General features: G+C 44.0%; 1 protein-coding gene across 2 annotated transcripts in view; it reads left to right on the top strand.

The window, feature by feature from the left end:
- Positions 1 to 2,239: 2,239 nt before the first annotated feature.
- TBC1D16 (TBC1 domain family member 16) overlaps positions 2,240 to 22,748 on the top strand; it is a 71,516-nt gene continuing 51,007 nt past the window's right edge. For both annotated transcript variants that reach the window (XM_054977172.1, XM_054977173.1), the window contains exon 1: positions 2,240 to 2,322. The gene's annotated coding sequence lies outside the window, so the exon portion shown is untranslated. The remainder of the gene's footprint in view (positions 2,323 to 22,748) is intronic.

Below are 22,748 nucleotides of genomic sequence, written 5' to 3' on the forward strand. Positions count from 1 at the left end.
GACACACCAATTTCTTATACTTGAATATTTCTTATAGAGAAGTTCAAATAGCATTTAAGACTGTTTAACATGTATGGTTTTGAGAAAAAAATCTTTAATAGCCAAGTTGCAATCTCATAAAAATACATGCAGGGAAACGAGAAAGAGCAAATCTAGCAACACACAGCCCTGGTGCTGCTGATTTATAATGTCTGGTTGAACAGATGTGTATTCTTTCCTAAGCAGCATCCCCCCCCCCCGCCCCCACACACAGATTTTGGCTTGGAAGAGTTGCTGTGGCAGCCGGTCAAAGAGGAAGAATAAACAGCTGCGCAAAACTGCCATATTAAATGAACAGGAACGCATCAAAATTTACAAAGGTTGTCATGCTAAATATGCTTAACCACTGGAAAAATTAAATAAATTAACATATAATCTCATAACTGAATTTGGAAAAATATTGAATATTTTAAAACTGCATTTGTTGACGATTTTTCATAATCCCTTTAATAACTGGTGATAATTTAGTTACTTGTGCATTTTGCTTTTGCTAACTCATTTAATACTAGGAAGTTCTGGGATCATCTGAAACAGTAAGATCCAGAGGAGTTAGCTGTGTTAGTTTCTAGTTGCAAAATAGTAAAGAGTCCAGTAGCATCTTTAAAACTAACCAACTTTATTGTAGCATAAGCTTTCGAGAACCACAGCTCTCCTCGTCAGATTTATGCATCTGACGAAGAGAGCTGCGGCTCTTGAAAGCTTATGCTACAATAAAGTTGATTAGTCTTAAAGGTGCTACTGGACTCATTACTCTTTAGTACTCTTTACTCTTTTGAAACAGTAAGCAGAATCTCTTGCCGACATGTGCTTAAAGAAGTATATTATGCCACAATTTATTTATTTAGCTAGTTATAGTCCACCTTTTTCACTGAGATTCAGGGCTCATTACAAATAAAGAAGACAGCATAATACATCCAAGAAACAATGCAGTTGTATTAGGACTACAGACCAGTGCAGACCTAAAAAAGACTCTTCTAAACTCATTGATTTCAATGCATTTAAAAAGGACTCAGGATTGATCTAAAACAAAATGCTGCAACTCCCTCTCTCTGTTCTATAATTTCAGATAAAAATCTCTGTAAAAATTATACACTTCATGCACTTGATGTCTGATGGGCATTATGCTGGAATGTTGTTACAGAGCAATCCTAATGCCAGTCTATGTTAATTGATTTCAATGGAGTTAAGAGTGGAGTAACTCTAGAAAAGAGCTGGAGTCCAGTAGCCCATAAAGACTAACAACATTTGTGGTAGGGGACGAGCTTTCGTGAACCACAGCTCACTTCTTCAGATACAGCTAGAATGTGAGTCCATCTGTCCTTAAATCTTGGAGAGTGGAGTCATTGCAGAAGTCGAATGATGAATGACAATGTCAGGCGTGATTGAATAGGGTGGGGTGTGCAGAAGGGTAGTGGATGTGGAGAAATTAACATTGGTAATGAGACAGGAAGCCAATGTCTCAATTCAGTCCAGGTGGATACATTGTCTTGAGCTTCCTTATCAGTTGCAATTCAGCAGTCTCCTTGGAGTTAACTCTGTTTAGGATAGATCAAGATGGGTCTGTAGCAGCGTTAGTCTGTCTGTAGCAGTAGAACAGCAGGATAGTCCACTAGCACCTCTAAGACTATCAAAAATTATGGTAGGGTCTGAGCTTCCATGAGCCACAGCTCCCTTCTTCAGATACAGCTAGAATGATGGGCTTGCATTCTATCTGTATCTGAAGAAGCGAACCTCATACCCTACCTACCACAAATTTTGTTAGTCTTACAGGTGCTACTGGATTCTTGGTCTTTTCTGTTTAGCATTGCACTGCGACTCTCCGAAGGGCCAGTAGGCAGTTTTATTTGGCTGCAACATACTAACACGGCCTACTCTCCGGAATTCACTGTGCTCTGAACGTCCAAGAGGTGGAGACTCGTGGCCCCGGCCCCAACGCCGACACTCTCTGCTCCAGGGCCCGGAGTTGCCGGCTCCTCGCGCATCCTGAAGAACGTCCCTGCGCAGCGCAAGGCGCAGCACAATGCGGATACGAAACCGGGCGCGTCTCGCTTTCCTTTTCAGCAGGGGCGGGGTTGGGCTGATGACGCACAGCTCGCTCCTTTCGCTCCTCCTCGCCCGACCCCCAAAGGGGAGGGGTTAAGCAGATGAGGGGGCGTGGCTGCCCCGCCTTCCCGCAGATCCGCCTTAGGAGCGGCGCTGTTCTCGGTGGCGGCGGCGGCCTCTGGCTGGGAATGTGCCCCGGCTGGGCGTTGGGGGGCGTGGGCGAAGCTGGTGCACGGCCAGGTACATCATTCTTCCGTTGCAACGTTGGCGGTGGGAGGGCTGGCCGGCCCTTGGGTGGGGGTCTTCCTTGGGGCGCTTCTCTCTATGGGATGGGCGGCTTTGCTAGACCTCCGTAGCTCGGGATGGCGAAAGACCTTTATGCCCTATGGGAGCGAGGGGCGGGAGAATTCAGGTTTCCCCGGGCTGTTCCATCGTGGAGGTTCCCTGCTTTCGGTGTCGGTGTTTTGGATCAGGCGTATTCAGGAAGGTTGCCTGTGCCCCCTGTGAGCACCTGCTGTGCCAGTCATGTATAAGGCATGGGCAGGAGTGGGTGGGTACGCGCTGGCTTCTTTGGGCGATTGGCTCTTTCAGTAGATGGACTTACCACGCATGCACTGGGAAGAGGAGAGAGATCTCGTGTGTGTGTGTCCCTTTCTGGGTTAGGAGGGCTGCAAAAGGGAGCGCCCCCCCTTCCCTTGGGTGTGTCTCTTTAGACGTGGTGTTACTCTTGTGCAGGGTCTTGGGGCATGTTCTTCAATGGGTGGGTATTTATTTATTAGTTACATTACATTTCTAGACCGCAGTCCCTGTCAGACGGGCTCAGGGCGGTGTAACAACCAACAATTTACAACATACAATTTAAAACAATAAAACATCATGAATAAACAATTAAAACATTTTTCCATATACAACATAGTGGAATGCATGCTTTAAAAAAAATCTTACAGTTGTCTAATTGCACTAGTGCCCCCCCCTGAATTTGTATTTGTGTGGGTTGTTGTTTCATGAATTAGCACTTACAGTGAAATCCCAAACAGAGTTACTCCAGCCTAAGCCCTTTGATTTCAATAGACTTAAGACTGGAGTAACTCTGCTTAGGTTTCACTGCTAGATATAATTCAGCATGTTGGAGAAGGGGAGGGGAGTGACACATAATACATGCTATTCTGTTTCAGAAATGGCTGTGAGTTATAAGCATGGCTTTCTTTCTCCTTTTTGGAACACGGTGGTGGAATTAGAGCTTTCACTCCCTTCCCCGTTAATTGGCAAGGTATAGACAACAAACAAACAAACATGTAGTTAATTTCCTACTGGTTTTCTTAGGAGAACCCACCATTTGGGTTATGCTTATTTTGAAGCTTGCTTTAATTATTGAGTCAATGTGGACATGCCATGAGCGTTCCAAACAGAGCCTGTATGTGGGAAGAACATATTTTATCTGCTAACATCTTTCTGCTGTGCAGAGTCAGGTACCCATTAATTTTAACAGGCTTAGTCACCCCTAACTCCTAATAGGATTGGGCTGTTAATGAGCATTTTCTTCTGCTCACTTTTAATTTATAGAGATGTTGTCAGCACCGAAAGAGGTTCCCCCCCCCTTGCTATGCATAATTCATATTTGCTCTGGAGGCCATAAAGCATGGATCTTGTACCACAAGGGGACAATGCTTTGAAGCTTTGCTGCTTCACAGATAGGTCCCTGGCCTATATAATATATGTGTGGAAAATAATAGTTGGCAAGAATAATATAAGTATGTAGTACTGCATGCCTTCTGTCTGGGATTTCAGTACACCTCTTGTTTGTTTGTTTTTGCAATTTATCTTCTTTTACATGTGGTGATTCTTCCTAAAATGTTTTAGATTGTAAGCTAACAGAAACACTGCTCCGTACGCTACCGATATTCTTCATTTTTTTAGTGCTGAGCTTTAATATCTTAATGTTTTCTTATTATTTTTATTTTTAAGCTGCCTTGGGCAGGTTCTTGGAAAGGTAGCATAAACATCTTCTGAATAGCTACAGTTCCAATGATGGGCAGCTAGTTTAAAAGGCAAACTTTCTTTTTGACTGTGTGTACATTTACTTTAAGGTCAGTTCCTCTTAGGATCTCGCTTATTCAAGTCACTTAGTTTAATTCAGATATCAAACTTCATGATAGTTTTCTCTGCTTGGCTTTTCACTGGGTCTGCTTGCAAAAGTTTTCCCATGTATTTATAAAACAATGGTTACAGGAAAGTTAAAGCATGTTGGTGGAGGAGCATAAAGGCTTTAAGGTGATGGTGGGAAATATAGCAAAGGCAAGCCTGACTGTGTCTGGTATTGAGACACGCAAAAAGGGAAGGCTTCTGTACCAGTTATAGAGAAGTTGTACAAAAAGGGTAATGTGATGAGTTAGGAAAAAAGGAAGTTAGGCTTAAGCAAAATGTGAAAAAGCTATAAACACGAGGGTGGAAAGTCTGAGCTGAAAATTATGAGAAATTGGGGTGGATTTATGGGTTAGGAAGAAAAACCCTGTCAATAGTAGGGTTTCAGGTGAGATGGAGCCGTGGCTGCAGCTTTGAGGGCGAAATGTTTGTGGAATCTGGATTTGGGACACGAGAATGTCTGTTCTGAGCAAAAAGCTGAGGCCCAGGATTGTACCAGTTGCTATAGGACTTGGACTGCGGCTGTAACATGGGTTAGTGTGGGAGGTACAAGTTACAGGAGCTGTTAGATGTTAGCTCTACGGAGAAGTAGAAAGGCAGAGGTGAGAGCAAAATGTTGATTTATTGGCCATGAGAGGAGTGGGGCCATGCCGCTGGCAAGCCGCACAGGTAAAGGATGAAGGGTAATTCGGATCAAGAGGTGTGGGCAAGCTACATACAGTAGGTGAAAGGAAGGCACAAGTGTGGAAGGCCAGGTGAGCTGCAGGAGCAAGGCAGGAATGGTACCGCGAGAGCACCAGTGCCAGGTTCCAGGTGAGTGAGCCCAAAGCTTGTCAGGCGTGAGGGGAGAAAATATATGGCTGCCACTCCTTGCATGTGAAGGACAGCTTTCAGTGGGTGCCGAAGAGGCAGATGTGAGCAAGCGATGAAGAGAAAAGGGCCATTGAGTTTAAACCTGCTGGGATAAACAGGAGTTCAGATGAAGGTAGGTAGCTGCAAGAACAGTGAGAGGGAACTCAGGTTCATACGGAAAATGAAATCCAGCCCTCTAGTCAGAGTTGACTTATGGGGACCCCTGGTGGGATTTTCGTGGCAAGAGACTAACAGATGGTTTTGCCATTGCCTGCCTCTGCCACCCGGGTCTTCCCATCCAATTACTTAGCTTCTGAGATCTGCTGAGATCAGGCCCTCCTGGCCTATCCAGGGCAGGTCAGGTTCATACTATAGCTCAAGCATTTGAGTTCCATAGTGTTGAATATTTTAAGGCAGTATTTTATACTTCCTCTCTTCAGGGGACACTTTCATATCGAACGGTCTGAGATCTTTCCTGTATTTGTCATACAACCCCCAGGTATTGCGGAGGATATATAATTGCACCCTAGAATATGCAAGTAGCTGGCCAAACTTGGGCCTTGCTATCTTCTTGAGCATGTGTCGAGAATGCACCCAAACACTCCCAGAGCTGCAAAAGACACAGGGAAAGCTTGGTAAGAACGGACAAACTGCCTCCTAAGATGGACTGTTCATCATTTTTGAACTGGCGACCTCTGGCAAGCTTCCAGGGAACTCCAGAACATCTTAGAGCAGAACCACAAGTGACAAAAGGCACAGACTGGACACTAGTCAGCTTCCCTCGAGTTTTGATGGGAAATGTAGGCATCCTAGTCTCGCAGCTTGGCTCTCCGACTGCTGTCCAATGGACTTTTCAACTGTCACTTGTCCAACATTCCGCCAAGCTGCCTACATTTCCCGCCAAAACTTGAGGGAAGCTGACAAGTGTCCAACCTGTGCCTTTTGTCACTTGTGGTTCTGCTCCTAGAAAACAATTCGGAAACCTCTGTTGTAAGGGCTGTGGAAGTATAACCAATGAAATTAATGACACTTTTTGTGGGTTGGATGAAGAAAGCGGAGTTGGAAGAAGTGCAGGCTGGAAGAAGGTGCTTCTACCGCAGACTGCTTATCTTATTAAAATATTTGCTGGTTGGCTTTCAAGCTAAGACATATTTGAAACGGTTCGCAATTTTGAAAAGCCGCTTAAAAGCAGTAAAGCGGGAATACTATGCAGACTGGGGAAAATAGCAAGTGCAGACAACGTAGGAATAGTAAAAACACACACATAAATGATTCCTGGGATAGTTTGGCTTACGGTACTGTTTTAATTAATTTTAATTCACTTTTACAAACTGTGATAATGGATTTAACTGTTTATTAGTTGATGTCTGGTAAATTGTGACGGCCTATGGCTATAGACAATAAACGCTTTGGACCATACATAAATGGCCCTCGCCTGAAAGATGCTGATCTTGTGTGCCAGCCCAGCAGTTACAGGAGCAGGTTGTCTTTCAGGTTGCTTGCTCCCAAACTGTACAGGGCTTTACAAGTTAGGAACTGGTACCTTAATGAATCGTTCACGTACTGTAGCAGGGTTTGAGTCCAGTGGCACCTGAGAGACCAACAAGATTTTTAACGTGTAAGCTTTCGAGAGTCAGAGTTCCCTTCTTCAGCTTGAAGGTGTTCTGACTCTCGACAGCTTATACTGAAAACCTTGCTGGTCTCTCAGGTGCCACTGGACTCAAACCCTGCTGGCACCTTAAAGTATGTCTAGAAACAGCTGGCAGCCAAATCTCTTTTTAAGAGGAAGTTTGCTCAGTGGAGACAAAAGGAGGGTGAATTTTTTTTCCTTAAGACATGACTGAGTAGGTTAAAGTGAGCTCATTTGGTAAGGGCTTCCTTGAGTCATTATTTGTGGTGTGATAACGCATATTTATGACTTGCCCTAATCCTGTGGCTTGTCTTGAATAGGTCACCATTTCCTGTGTGAGTGATTAGGAGGTCCATGTGTTCACCTCCTAAGAATGTGCCCCTGAGAAGGGGACACTTCATTGGGGAGTATTTGCATGTCCTCGTGAGTTGGGCCTTCTACAGACATTCCACAGGGATATTGTAGTTGTGGCGTGTGACGATTTCAGAGACGTGCGCGTGCTTTTGGATGCTTGCTATATTGCCTGATGGTCTGTGGATTTCATTGCGGGACTCATGTACTTCCTGTGGCGTTAATCAGTGCAGGTTTTTGCTTGCTGTGTATGTGTTGCTGGTGCTTCTGTTCGTGTTCTGTAATTTGCAACGGGCTTTAGGGTCTTCACATTCAACTCGGTGACATCCTTGTGAAGTAGGTCGCTTTTGTTTCTGTTTCACAGGTTGTGGATTGATTAGAGAGCCTTCCAAGGCTGTGCAATTAATTGCACCTAAGGTGAGCTCTGGCTACCTAAATGCAAAACCAGGCACTGTCTGCTACCCCACGCTGATTCTTAGACTACGGGGGTGAGTGATGATTTGTGTCTGGAAAACCTCCCCCATGATCCAAGCAACGGTCATCTCTAGTCTAGATTACTGTAACTCGCTCTATGCAGGGCTGCCCTTGAGCCTGACCTGGAGATTACAGCTGGTACAAAATGCAGCGGTGCATGTTATTACGAGAGTGCCAAATAAGGCGCACATAATACCATTCTTACGCGAGCTGCATTGGTTGCCAGTGGCGTACGGGATCAGATTCAATGTTCTGGTATTGACCTATAAGGCCCTGTGTGGACTGGGACCAGCGTATCTACGGGACCATCTCTCCCCATATATTCCCTGGACGACACTCCGATCAGGGGACAAACAGCTGTTGGTGGTCCCTGGCCTTAAGGAGGCTCGCCGAGCCTCGACTATAGCCAGGGCCTTTTCGGTTCTGGCTCCCACCTGATGGAACGCTCTGTCTGCTGAGATCAGGGCCCGGCAGGACCTACTAACCTTCTGCCGGGCCTGCAAGACAGAGTTATTCCGCCAGGCATATGGCTGAGGCTGGGCCTCCACCGGCCTGAAAAAAGGGATGTATAAAATCTTAACCCTCCCTGTGAAGGCTGTCCACCATCCTGTTTTAAATGTGTTGTACATGATTTTTTAAATTGTATTTTTAATATGTTGTTATCCGCCTGAGCCTGCTCACGGGGAGGGGGGAATAGAAATCTGAAATAAATAAAAATATATCTGCAATGCAAGGAAGTGTTAACTGGGGTGCATCTGGAACACAATGGTGCAGCCTTGGTTAAAGAAGGTATAGCACAACAGAAGAGCTTTGATACTTAAATGCCCTTTTCCCTGCAGCAATGAAATTTATTTTTCTTCATTTATATCCTGCCTTCTTCCCCAATGGGAACCCAAAGTAGCTTGCATCATTTTCTTCTCCTCCATTTCCCCCTGTAACAACAACCCTGTGAGGTAGGTTTAGGCTGAGGATGTGTGACTGGCCCAAGGTCACCTGCTTCCATGGCATAGAGGGGAACTGAAACTGGGTCTCCCAGATCCTAGTCCATCACTCTAGTCACTACATGATACCGGCTCCCAAGATTTATTGTAGAGTGGGATTTATTTGAATTTCTCTTCCTGTAAGTTTGATTATCCCAAGCCGGGAATCGAGAACTTTAGATACACTGCAGTCCCAGATGGAGTCCCTGTTACCTGAGCCTCTGGGCAGGAAGAAATCATGCAGGAATGTTTTTCTCCAGCACGGCTAAATTCCAGATTCTTGCCCATTTGTTTCGCCTGGAAATAGAATTTTTGAATGTTATTCCATGTAGCAACACCAGGAAAGAGGTGGCTTGCCATAGGTAGGCTAGATAACTGTAGTGCATAGGGTTGCCAGCCTCCAGGTAGTGGCTGGAGCTTATATACTCCAGTATGATGGATAGGAGAAGATTCCTTGCTCTTTTTGCCCTAGGGTTGCCAGCCTCCAGGTAGTGGCTGGAGATCTCCCGGAATTACAGCTGGCCTCCAGCCACAGAGATCAGTTCATCTGGAGGAAATGGCTACTTTGGCGGGTGGACTCTATGGAATTCTGCCATGCCCCTCCCCAAACCCCACTTCCTCCAGGTTTCTCCAGATTTCACTCCCCAGATCTCCAGGAATTTCCCAACTTGGAGCTGGCAACCCTAGTAGTGCATCCAGGGGCGGCGCCAGGGTTTCTGGTGCCCTTGGCTGCTCCTATGTGCGCACCCCCCCCAGACTGTGTGATGACATCACTGTATGATGATGTCATCATGCAGCAAGCGCCCCCGTTGGCCGGTGGGAAGCTAGGGAGGTTCTGCACGCTGCCCCAGACCCCTGCTGTGCTTGGCCCACGGCTGCTGCGCCTGGCCGGGGGCGTGTGTTGGTGGCGGTGGCAGCGGCATGGGGCTGGCCGGCTGCAGCAGCTGCAGGCCAGGCACACCAGCTCCGTGGCGTGTGCCTCCACCTCCGGCATCCCCTCCAGTGCCCCCTTCGGCGCCTCAGCACCCGCGGCGCCCGCCTCACTGCCTCAATGGTGGTGCTGGCCCTGAGTGCATCATACCTTTGGAAACTTCATTTGATTTGGAGTCTGGTGGCAAGGTTGGGAACTGGGACCTACTATCAGCATAGATCACCTATACATAAAGATCGTCATTGCCTTCAACCAGGGTGGAATCACGATTTAAATCACTAGTCAGTACGGCTAGATTTAAGTAGTTTTCTACATAAAGACTCCTCTCACTTAGCTTTTTGTGCAGATCTATTCTACTCCTAACAATCTTTTATTAATTGAATTTTTTTAAACTTAACACTTAAGAGGTAAGGGGTTGGTTCTGTGTACAAAGATTTGCAAAGGAACAATGGAATTAAGGTCTTTTTCTCAACTGTGTATGTTTATTTTATAACCTTTTTGCTGTGAAGAAGAGACGTGATCTTTGCAGACCTAAATTCACAGTTTTGAGAACTGTAAAACCAAGCATCTGTGATAATATTTTCTAGATAGAAAAATTGCCCAATAGTCTTACAGAAACCTCAGGAAGAGCATGACATTGTGAATGGATTAATGGAATTCATTTACCAAAAAATATTGCATGAATATATAGCCTCATGCTACATAATTAAAAACGAATCCTTATTTCATTATGATAACCTTCGGACTATAATATATCTTAAACAGAAAACTATCTTTAGATAGATTTGTCCTCAAAAACATTTTTTTTAAAAAAAATCTGATTTAAATTTTAAAAATCCGTTTATTATTATTATTATTATTATTATTATTATTATTATTATTATTATTATTTAAAATAATTGACTTTTATCCACCCTGGCTTCAACTGAACTTGTGGTTTAATTGAAAGTGCTGGCTTTAACTTGTAATGCTCTAAACGTTGTGGGACCAGGCTATATACAGAACTGCATTATCCTGTATAAGTTTACCTATTTGCTGAGAAGCGTTTTTTAAGTTATGCAGATTTTATCTTGTGTGTTTTAAATTGGAAGTGCCTTGAAGGCCTTCTGAAAGGAAGGTGAGTTATAAAACTTAAGATAAAGAAAGGGAGGAAGTATGTCCTTAATTTCAGGATTACATTATCCATTTTCTACAGCTAGGGGATCGGTTGGCTATTTTGGCAAAAGGCCGTGGGAACTGGAAGTTCTGCTTTTATTTAACCTACTAGGGTTGCCAGGTCCAGGTTGGGAAATTCCTGGAGATTAGGTGGGCGGAATCTGGAGCATGCAGGTTTTGAGGAGGGGAGTGAACTCAGTGGGGACTAATGCCATAGAGTCCAGCCTTCCAAAAATAGAAAAGAGTCCAATAGCACCTTTAAGACTAACCAACTTTACTGGAGCATAAGATTTCGAGAATCACAGTTCTCTTCTTCAGATGCAGAACTGTGATTCTTGAAAGCTTTTGCTACAGTAAAGTTGGTTAGTCTTAAAGGTGCTACTGGACTCTTTTCTATTTTTGCTACTACAGACTAACACAGCTAACTCCTCTGGATCTATATGACCATGGAAAGCATCCTTCCAAAGCAGCCATTTTCTCCAAGGGAACTGATCTCTGTCACCTGGAGATCAGTTGTAATTCTGGGAGATCTTCAGCCATCACCTGGAGGCTGGCAACCCTATTATTGGGCCATCCGCCACTTCCAAAGCCGGTAGTGAAGCAGGGATTCTGGCTTCTGCCACACCCATATTTTAATACTGGGTCACTTTTTTGATTTGTCTCACAGTAGATCACTGTTCAATATAGCTCCTGCTCAGGAATATGCATTGCACTTCTCTGATGCCTCCTGGGACCTTTGCTTTGCATTTGTAATTTCTGTTGCCGAACTCAAATTGCGTAGCCTAGCTCCTTTCCCTTGATCAGAAGAAATAAAACGTGAATCCATTTACATAATTAAGTTTTGATGTGATCTGCTCTCCCTTATTTACCCCGATTGCCTCAGTTCTTTGTCTTTTCAAGCTTAAAATTTTGTCTGTTTTTTTTCCCAAACTGATATGCTTTTATAAATTTGTGATGGGGGGGGGGTGTTCCTAGAAGATTTCTACACCAATCTGCTCTGATTATTATGATTTGTAATATCTGTGCGTGGCTCAGGTTTTGTCGAAATCTTCAATATTTTGCTCGAAGGATCCTTGCCGCTTTGCATGCCTTTGTCATCGTGCCTGTTTTTCAATATGAAATTGGTGCTGTCAGCCAAATCCCGTTGCCAAAAGCCCTCTGACTTCAGGCCTTTTCTGATAAGGAAAGAAAATGTGCCACAAGAGCCAGCGTGAAGTGTTTGAAGAAAACCTGCCAACAGGATCTTGTCATTCAGCCATTTGTTCAAAGGGGGAAGGGCCTGGGAGAAAGAGGCCAAGTGTTTGTGCTGCTGTCAAAGGCACTTCTGTGCTGAGGCTACACTGAGGAGGTCTCCAGAGAGTTAGTCAACTGTAGTCTGCCTCTCAGGTTCTGTGCTGAGGAAGCATTCCTGACTCTGCGTCTTGGCCACGAGAGCAGCTGATTGCTGAATCGACTACCTTGCTGGCTGCAGCACAGGTGTGCAGGAGCAGCAGCTGATGTGTGGGAGGAAATAGAGTGTGTGTGTGTGTGTGCGCGCCAGTTCTCTTTTTTTAGAAAAGTCTATTGGCACAGTCTTATCAATCGTGATTACATTATGTGTTGAAGGAAGGGTGCAGCTATGAGTGGCTCTGATTACCGTGGCATGTTAGCTGCTGCTACACTGGGAGAATTCCAGACTCAGAATTTCAGCAGTACATGGTTGGAACACAGATGTGATTGTGTAGTGTTATGATGACCCTTTCTTCTCTTGGGTAGATTTTGCCTTTTATCTTTCCCTTAACACCCTCTGGGTAGTTTGCTGCTACCAGGAATATTATATTCCAAGATATTTTATTTAAGTTTTCCCTTTTGTAATGTGCCTAAGCGTTAGGCTCCTTCGTGGTTCTATGTGGCCCTGAGGATAGGAGTGGGATATAGCAATGACAGCTACTCTGGGATATAATAAAAACAAGAAGCGTATCGGTTTCATAAAAGTAGTTCTAGGTTCTTAAAAGTTACTTCATTTAAACTCATTCACCCAGATCTCTTCTAAGACTTCACACACAGTTAGCCTCTTTCTCTAACTCAATTATTTCTCACAGACGTGCTTAAAGTTACTCAGGCTGCACACAGCTTGCCTGCTTTCTCTTGACTCAATATTTCTCTCACAGAAATGCTTAAAACTCCTCAGGCAGCACACAGCTAGCCTCTCTTTCTCTGTTATTCACAGAAATATTAAACCTGCTCAGGCAGCACACAGCTGGCCTCCCTTCCCCTGACTGAGTGTTCTTTCACAAACATGCTCAGTTCAGGTTCCACACAGGTTACATTTCTCTCATAAATACTTCAACATACTCAGGCAGCACGCAGCTAGCCTGCTTTCTTCTGACTGCCTTTTCTCTCCACTCTCCGCCTAAACTGCATTCACTCCACCCACACTCTTAGTCATCAACCAATCATATCACTCACTCATCCCTCTCTTTCACACCCCCTTCACCTATATCACGCCAAGCATATAAAGATACATGCACGCATTTACTTGAAATCATTACATATGGTCTCCAGATGCCACAAGCTTGAAAGAGAGCTCACTAAAAAAATGCTGCCCCTGTCAGAAACGACCATATTTATTTAGAAGCATGGATTGCTCTGTGTGCTGTGTGTGTGTGTGTGCATTGTCTTGCCGTGGTCTGCAGCCTACGGCTCGTGAGCTTTATGTGGCTCAGTGCATTATGGCTCTTTACAAAAGAAAGTTGCAACTTTAAGGTATATTTGTAGGATATTAGAATAGGCACCGTGTGAAGGAGAGGGCAGGCAAAGATTTTAGGGCATTAAAAGTCTTCTTGGAGATGCTGTACAGAAACAAAAAGGATAGAAATGAATATCTGCCAGTACTCCAGGTGCAAATCATGTGTAGATTTTATGCTAGTACACTAAAACAATTGTGCAAGATGCTCCTGGGTATTTTTAATAACGTATTCTAAGATCTTGTATATGCCACTTCGAGTTAAAGGACTTGCAACAACCAGTTTGGGCTGCAGACATTTACAAATTATTAATCAGCATGTCAAATGATCAGTAACTTCAAGGCAGAGGTCATTTCGTAGAAAAAGAGCTGCAGGAACTCATTAGCATAACTCGTTAGTATAACTCATTAGCATATGCCACACCCCTTGCCATCACCGGAAGTGTGTCATTAGCATAATTGATTTGATCGGGCCCAAAATGGCCAGGATTCAGCTACTGCCAGATGGGGGAGTGTTCTTCCACCTGGCAGTGGCCTGATCAGGGCCATTTTGGCCCCAGTCCAGGCTGAAACGGGCTCAAAATGGCCATTTTGGGCACGTTTTGGCCTGGATCAGCGCCAAATAGCACAGATCAGGTCGGTGCTGGGCAGGGGAGGGGTCCTCCACCAGACACCAACCCAATCCTGGCGGTTTTGGCCCTGATCCTGGCCAAAACGGGCCCCAAATAGCCAAAAACGGCAGTTTGGGCATGGATTAGAGCCGAAACATTCCGGACCAGGTCAGTGTCAGGAGGGGAGGGTTCCCCTGCCTGGCACTAACCGAATCCCGGCCATTCTAGCTCCGATCCCAGCGGAAATGGACCCCAAATGGCAAAAAAGGGCTATTTGGGGCCCGTTTGGACTTGGATCAGGGCTGAAACAGCCTAGACCAGGTGAGTGCTGGGTGGGGGAGGGTTCCCCGCCTGGTTCCCCACCCAGCACCGAACCAATCCCGGCTGTTTCAGTCCTGATTCAGGCCATTTTGGCCCCAATCCAGGCCAAAATGGGCCCAAAATGGCTGAAAATGGCCGTTTTGAGCCTGTTTGGGCCCAGATCGGGGCTGGAACAGCTGGAACAGAGTCAGTGCCAGGTAGGGAAACCCTCCCCTGCTTGGCATCGACCTGATCCCAGTCATTCCGGCACCGATCCCGGCGGAAATGGGCCCAAAATAGCCAAAAGTGGCCATTTTGTGTCCTTTTGGGCTCGGATTGGGGCAGAAACTACCGGGATCGACTCAATTCCGGGCAGGGGAGGGTTCCCCTGCCTGGCACTGACCAGATCCTGACCATTTCAGCCCCGATCCATGCTGTTTCGGCCCCAATCCAGGCCGAAACAGGCCCAAAATGGCCAAAAGTCAGGGGGTGGGACCACCTGACAGTGACCTTTTGGGAGAACTGCTGGAGTGGCATTTCAGCGCATTCCCCCTTCAAATGAGCCCTGCTTCAAGGTATATATTTTCAGTTATGCAATAAGTTTTCTTATACGCTGAATTTTAACTTAGTTTGGCTCTTTCATTATAAAAGGCCGCAAAGCCCTGTGTTACAGTGTTGGGCTAGGAACTGGGTTTGAATCCTCGCTTTACCATGAATCTTGCTGGATGCCGCTTGCATGAAGCTTGCTAGTCACTCGCTGTCAGCCTAACCTACTTTTCATGGTTGTTTTGATTATAAAATAGAAAAAGGAGAACCATGTGTGCTGTTCTGAGTTCCTTGAAAGAAGGGTAAAATTGACACATGCTAGATTAATTAATTGGAACAGGGCAATGACTTACCTGCTCTATTGGGAACCTATAAAGCTTCCTTCCACATACCATCCCAAGGTGTGACCATCGCTGTTATGTTAGAAGCGAGTCGTTTTTTTTAAACCACTTGAACAGAGCCTTTATACAGTACTGGGGCACTATGGGAGTAGCTATGGAAGCTTCATTAACTGTATTGTTGCAGGTAACTTATAACGCTGAAGAAAGCTAATTGCCATTCTTCTCCTAACATCTCTGCCGATGAAGTGAGCTTTGACTCATGAAAGCTTATATATTCCAGTATGTTGGACAGGAGAAGATTCCTTGCTCTTTCCCCCCCTGCCCCCCCATTCAACTTGGACCTATCAGTCAGGACACCTGAGTGGCTAGTTGACATTGACAGAGAGGTTGTGGAGAGGCATCTGGCTGCACTGGATGGATACAAATCCCCTGGGCTGGATGGAGTGCACCCAAGAGTGCTGAAAGAACTTTTTAGAGAACTTGCAGAACCCTTGTCCGTCATCTTCAAGGCCTCCTGGAAGACTGGGGATGTGCCACAAGATTGGAGAAGAGCGAATGTTATCCCAATCTTTAAGAAAGGGAAGAAGGATGACCCGGGAAACTACAGGCCGGTCAGTCTGACTTCTGCTGCTGGGAAGATATTAGATCGGATTTTAAAGGGATCAATCTGTAAGCATCTGAAGGACTGCTCAGTGATCCAGGGAAGACAGCATGGTTTTGTCCCTAACAGATCTTGCCAAACCAACATGGTTTCCTTCTTTGATCGAGTGACCAGACTATTGGATCGGGGGAACTCTGTTGACGTGATTTATCTGGATTTCAGTAAAGCTTTTGATAAGGTCCCCCATGACATTCTGATGGGCAAACTGGAAGACTGTGGACTGGACTATAGGATAGTTCGGTGAATAGGGAACTGGTTAGAGGACCGCACTCAAAGAGTGGTGGTCAACGGCGTTTCATCAGATTGGAGGGAGGTGTCCAGTGGGGTGCCTCAGGGCTTGGTTTTGGGCCTGGTACTTTTCAATATTTTTATCAATGATCTGGATGGAGGCGTGGAAGGGCTGCTCATTAAATTTGCTGATGATACCAAATTGGGAGGAGTAGCAAACTCCCAAGAAGATAGAATTAAAATTCAAAAAGACATGAATACTCTGGAGAAGTGGGCAGCTGTGAATAGGATGCAATTCAACAAAGACAAGTACACAGTATTACACAAAAATGGGAAGCATAAATACTGGATGGGGGATACACTTCTGGGCAGTAGTATATGTGAAAGGGATCTTGGGGTAAGAGTGGACTGTAAACTAAATATGAGCAGTCAGTGTGATGTGGCAAAAAAGGCCAAATTCAATCCTGGGTTGTATCAAAGGGGCCATAGCGTCGAAATTGCAGGAGGTCATAGCCCCTCGCTACTGCCTTGGTCAGGCCGCACGTGGAGTATTGTGTGCAGTTCTGGAGGCCTCACTTCAAAAACGATGTGGACAAAATCAAGAAGGTGCAGAGGAGAGCAATGAGGATGATCAGGGGTCTGGAGACTGAGCCCTACGAGGAAAGGCTGAGGGCCTTGGGAATGTTTAGTTTGGAGAAGAGGAGAATGAGGGGGGACATGATTGCTCTCTTTAAGTATTTGAAAGGCTGTCATTTGGAGGAGGGCAGAGAGCTGTTCCAGTTGGCAGCAGAGGGTAGGACCCGAAACATTGGGCTTAAATTACCTGCACAAAGGTACCGGCTGGATATTAGGAAAAACTTTTTTATGGTCAGAGTAGTTTGAAGGTAGAATCAGCTGCCTAGGGAGGTGGTGAGCTCCCCTTCACTGACAGTTTTCCAGAAGAGGCTGGATGAATATTTGTCAGAGATGCTCTAGGCTGATCCTGCACTGGGCAGGGGTTGGACTAGATGGTCTGTATGGCCCCTTCCAACTCTATGATTTTATGATTTGAAGGGCTGAATTGAAATGTTGGGGTTGGGGAGAACCTGAGAAAGTTTAACAGCCAACTGACAAAAATAAGAGTTGGGTTCTTGAGGAGAAGGGACAGAAGTTAATCTGAATAGGTTTTCCATGCCTGTAATATCAAATGCAGTCACTGAAAGATTAAGAAGACTGGTAAACACTTGGGTTTGTAGTTCCATTCCCCCTTCAGGCTTTCCTTCTTTTTATTCCCCCTTCTATTTCTACCTCCCTCTCTCCCCCACCCCCACAGATTTCCATCACTTCTTTTTATTCTCCTTCTGCAATTCTTTTGCAAATTGAAAGAGGGAAATAGGGTGTTTGGCTCCGCCTTCTGTGGAAGCCATTTTTGTTTGGCTCCACCTCTTCTAGGAGCCATTTTGGGAAGGTGCTCAGCAGCCTTTCTTAAAATTCCAAAGGTGCCAACAGGCTTAAAAGGGTTGAGGACCCCCTACTCTATAGAATCTGGAGAGAGGGGTCCAGATTTGCATCTGATGTGCTGCCTGGTTCACGATTAAGGAGTTTTGTGAGTAAAAGAAGAAACACTGCACTTTGCCTTACACACCTAAAGTGGACAGTGGTCTTTTTAGTAAATAAAAGGAGGGTTTGGGGGGTGAAATAGTTCAGAAATTCAAAAAAGCTTTTTACTCAAATGGGAGAACTGTATTGTAGGGATGAGATCTCAGATGCTTTACTAATGAGTTAGGGACCATAGACTTCTCACCATATTGCATTACATATTATCTGATGCTTTAAATATGTACTCCTGTGTACAACCGTCGCTCCATGTTGTCTAATGTTAGTCCTAGAATTGATTATGTTCTGCTTCAGTATTTTTTTCTGCTCTGTACTGGATTCTTGCTAATACTATGTCTTTTAAACTTGTATCTATTTCCTGTATGGCATTGTTTACAGAAATGTCCTTGATACTGTATTGAAATGATACTGAGTATACTAATCTCATACTGTGTAATCCGCCTTGAGTCTCAATGAGAAAGGAGGACTATAAATGACATAAATAAGTAAAATCTCCCACTGAGGTACTTGTTATTGTAAAATAACAAGAGAAGGCCTGGATCAGAGGTGGTGAAACCTGGAAGATTTTGTTGAGCTTTAAGGTACTACTGGACTAGAATTTTGTTCTACTACTACAGAATAAGACTGCTATCCACCTGAAGCTAACAACAGTTCAATGCCCTTCTATATTGCTAGAATTGCTTGTGTTCTGTTTCAGCATTTCTTCAACTCTATATTGGATTTTTGCTAATGTTGTGTCTTTGTAAACTTGTGTTTATATATCCTCTGGCATTGTTTATGAAATTGTCCTTCATACCGACTGTACTAATCTCAAACTGTGAAATCTGCCTTGAGTCTCAGTGAGAAAGGCAGACCATAAATGACATAAATAAATAAATATCCTCCACCATTCTATATTTCCCAGAGAATCAGAGCTCTGCAATATTTTTAATAGTATTTTGTGTATAAAGGTGGAACTGGCCCTTGCAATTAAGGTTAAGTGGAATATTCTTTTTGTTTGTTAGTTTCTTGGGATTCTCTTTCTGTAAAAAGTCTTTTCATCTGCTGCGTTGTTTCTGAGCTCCACGAAAACTGAAATGACTGGTTTTCATTGCATAAGTCTGGTGCTGCTTCGGGTCACTTGACATAGTAGCTGGCAAACGTGTGGGTTCATGATTGAGTGGGCCAGATTCTTATTCTTTAAAGAAAAACCTTTCTTTTGCCATCCTCGCCTGGGAGCTTTTGGCTTCCATTCTTTGTCTTGAAATTGTGACCTTTCCATATGAAGTATGTGCGTTGTGGTGTTGTCTGTGCTCTTTGAGGACTCAAAGTCATCTTGTGAAATCTACCCAGGCTCATGATGTGACTCCAAAGCAGGCTCAATTCTCCATATCGAAAAGTTTGAGATTTTTCTTGTGGGTAGCTGGGTTGCCACAAACGAATTTTCTGAAAACCATTGTCTTGAAGCTGCTGACAAGCTATTGCTCCCAAACCTAAGCAGCCCCTTACCCTGTCCTTGTTAGAACTGTGGTGAGGTAATATTATGGCCACTCCAGCAGCAAAAGAATAACATGCCTAGAATAGACTTTAAATACTAGACCAGTTATCCGTATTGTGGTACCCATGGGCACCATGGTGTCCCCAGATGTGTTTCTTGGTGCCCATTTGTTTCTTTAACAAAACATCTCTTCTGTAAAACAAAGGACCAGTCTTGGCTTTCTTCCACCTTACTGAAGTGACAGGTGGGCTTTCTTCTATCTTGCTGAAGTGACAGTTGCTTCAGAATAACATTGGAGGAATCACCTTTGTGTCTTCAGGGAGTCATAATTGAGAAATGAAACCCTCTGTGTCCATGCCAACCTTTTAAAAAATTGGGCCTAGTATTCTGTGGCAGCCATTTGTGAATGTGCATCTCCCATTGGCAGCCATTTTGTAGTAATCAAAGGGAGGAAAATATCCTCCATCCAGGAAAAAGAAAAAACAGATATCTAAAACAAAGGGCAAACAACACAATATAACTATGTAGATAAGTTATATATATCAATAATGTGTGCCATAGTTTTTTAAAAATCATTTTAGTTGTTTTTTAATTAGAAATGCTTTCTTTAATATCTGGCAATTAATTCAACAAATGCACGTTGGTTATTTTCCCCTCTGCATTATTTGGAGATAGGTTCAGTCAGTAGTACAAAACAGATACCACTGTGTTTAAATGAGTTATACTTGGGACCTCATGATTTTTGTACAACGTGGATATTTATGTTCTTTTCTTGGTTCTAATTCTGTGTATAAATGTTAGTATCTTTTCCTCTTATTTATTGTTAATTCATTAGAGTCAATTTCACTGTTATGCTGTAATTATATGGTTGGTTGCACATTTTCATTGTCATGGTATTTATCCTATCACACAATTTTTATGAACATATATAATTTATCTACTTAATTACTTATTGTGCTGTTTGCCTTTTATTTTAGCAGTCCTTGTTCCTTTTTCCACCCCCCTAGTTGGAGGACTTCCTCCTCTAGTTGTTCTGTTTTGATAGGAGTTATCATGGCAGGTTGGAAACAAATGTATAAATATTCTGATGCAGATAAAACTAGAATTTTATATAACAAACCCTTGTTTACTCATGGTACTATGGAAGGACATCAAGGAGATTGGCAGGAATGAGAGCCTCTAAAAACAACAACAAAGAGTGGAACTCCATGCTTCCACACTTACTGAATATTGTGACGTGGAACACATTCCCAGAGGATTGAGAATAAAAAGAATCTAGGTTTATTTATCCAAGATGGGTGACCATCTAAAATAATCATATGCTTTTATGCGTCTGCTTATTGATTGTGTCAACGAGGAGCTGGAATTATTGGATAAGAGCATAGACGAGATCCATTCTAAGTTGGCCAAACCTTTCTCTTCTCAACAGTTAGGGAAACATCTGAATCTTTACAGCATGATCTAAAGATTTTTATAAGAATATTAAAGGTAAAGGTGTGCAAGCACCGGGTCATTACTGACCCATGGGGAGACGTCGCATCACGATGTTTTCTTGACAGACTTTTTGTTACGGGGTGGTTTGCCATTGCCTTCCCCAGTCATCTACACTTTACCCCCAGGAAACTGGGTACTCATTTTACCAACCTTGGGAGGATGGAAGGCTGAGTGAACCTTGAGCCGGCTACCTGAACCCAACTTCTGCAGGGATCGAACTCAGGTTGTGAGTAGCTCTTGGACTGCAGTACTGCAGCTTACCACTCTGCACCGCGGGGCTCCTATAAGGATATTAAATCCCTTAAAATTAAAACATTCCAAAGGGAAGAGTTAGATCACATTAATGAATGTGTATCTCCATGGTTAAGTAAAATGCTTCACAACTGAAGAGAGCCTGCTTTCAAGAATTTTTTATTTTTCCATCTGAAAGTAAATATAATTATGATCTGCTACTCACCATCCAAAACATCTTAAAGGTAGTTTCAGGTGGGTAACCCTATATGTCAAACTTCTTGGTTTTATTTCTGTGATTTAGGCGCCATTGTTGATGATATATCTATCATTTCCTCATTACCTCTGTATGCTCTTTTTCTTGTGTGTTACACATGGTATTATCTCTACTTACTTTTGTAGGACTTATTTATGGGGGAACGTGATATGGGCTTGCTTTCTTGTTTTACTTTTTCCTTTTATTTCTTGTCTCTGTACCTCACTTGTTCTGTGCAAGCAAGGAAGTCCTTGCTGGTGGCCTTGTGGAGACTGTTTCAGCTGATGGCTGAAACATAAGCAGCCATGGGGACCTTGGAAATCAGGTCAGGTTAGACTGACCTGACCTTTGGCAACAAAGAGCCTTGGACAACCTGTTCTTGAATATAAAGAAAAAGTATGGTGTCCGGAGGAGGTTTTAAGAAGGGAACAGATTCCCTTTCTGTTCTTCTGGTAGAAAATGAGCTTGTTGATAGCTGATGCTGCTAGACATAGGCAGTGCACATATTTCAGAAGGCTGTGTGTACAAAGGGTTACTGTCTTGCAGGGGTCATTTTGTAGAAAAAGAGCTGGAAGAACTCATTAGCATAACTCATTAGCATATGCCACACCCCTTGCCATCACCGGAAATGTCGTTAGCATAACTGATTTGCATATGCCACTCCCCCTGACCACCTATCCTGGCAGTTTTGGACCCAATCCTGGCCATTCAGGGCCGAAATTGGGCCCAAAATGGCAAAAAGGGGCTGAAAATGGCCAAAAAGGGGCCCAAAATGGTCAGGATCAGGCTGCTGCTGAGTGGGAGAGTGATCCACCACCCGTCAGAGGCCCTACCCGGGCCGTTTCGGCTGAAACGGGCCCCAAATGGCTGACAGTCAGGTGGGTGGCCCCACCTGTCATGTGACCTCTTTGGGGAACTACCGGAACTGCGTTCCTGTGCGTTCCCCCCTTTAAATGAGCCCTGCTGTCTTGTATCTGGAACCAATTGGCTTGACAGAGTTCTAGGTAACTTTTCTCAGTCAAATACTTGATGTTCTGTATTCTGTAGCATTTGAAGTCTATTCCCTAGCTTAATTCAATTTAGGTATAAAGGAAACAAGAAGGTGGGGAGGGAGATTTCTTTCCCTATACTCAGTGTAGTGTGTTTTGAGTTAAAATGTATCCTTCATCAGAGGTTGTTGATTTCAGACAGAACTTTTTGTTACAGAACATGATAGATCCTGCAGAAAGGCCTCAAGTCTTTTTCTTCCTTGTTGGCTTGGGGGGAGGGGGGCAGTCTGAAATCTTCTGGGTCTTTACTCCATTGAGAAAAAGTGCCTGAGATTTAAAAAGCAACACTCAAAAGTACGCATAAACCCAACACTGTTTAAAGATGCAGATGCTGTTCGTTTAGTACTTCTGAATAAAAAAAACAGGAAATGGAAATCACCGATTCCCGAAGGGATAGTTGTGCTTATCTGTCTCAGCAAAGGTTGCGTGTTGTGCCTTGTGCAACAAACTCTTGTTAGCTTACCAGAAGTTTGTGTGTAATTCTGGGCTGTTTGCTTCTTGTCTTTCTCCATCTTCAGTCATGGAGGACCTCTTTCCTATATTGTTGTTTCTGGGGTCAGGTGACTGCAAATGGTGACCCTATGTATGTTCATGAAATCGGATATCACAGCAGCCTCAGTAAATACTTCCTGTGAT

This window comes from Eublepharis macularius, chromosome 4, assembly GCF_028583425.1.
Source record: "Eublepharis macularius isolate TG4126 chromosome 4, MPM_Emac_v1.0, whole genome shotgun sequence".
Lineage (NCBI taxonomy): Eukaryota > Metazoa > Chordata > Lepidosauria > Squamata > Eublepharidae > Eublepharis > Eublepharis macularius.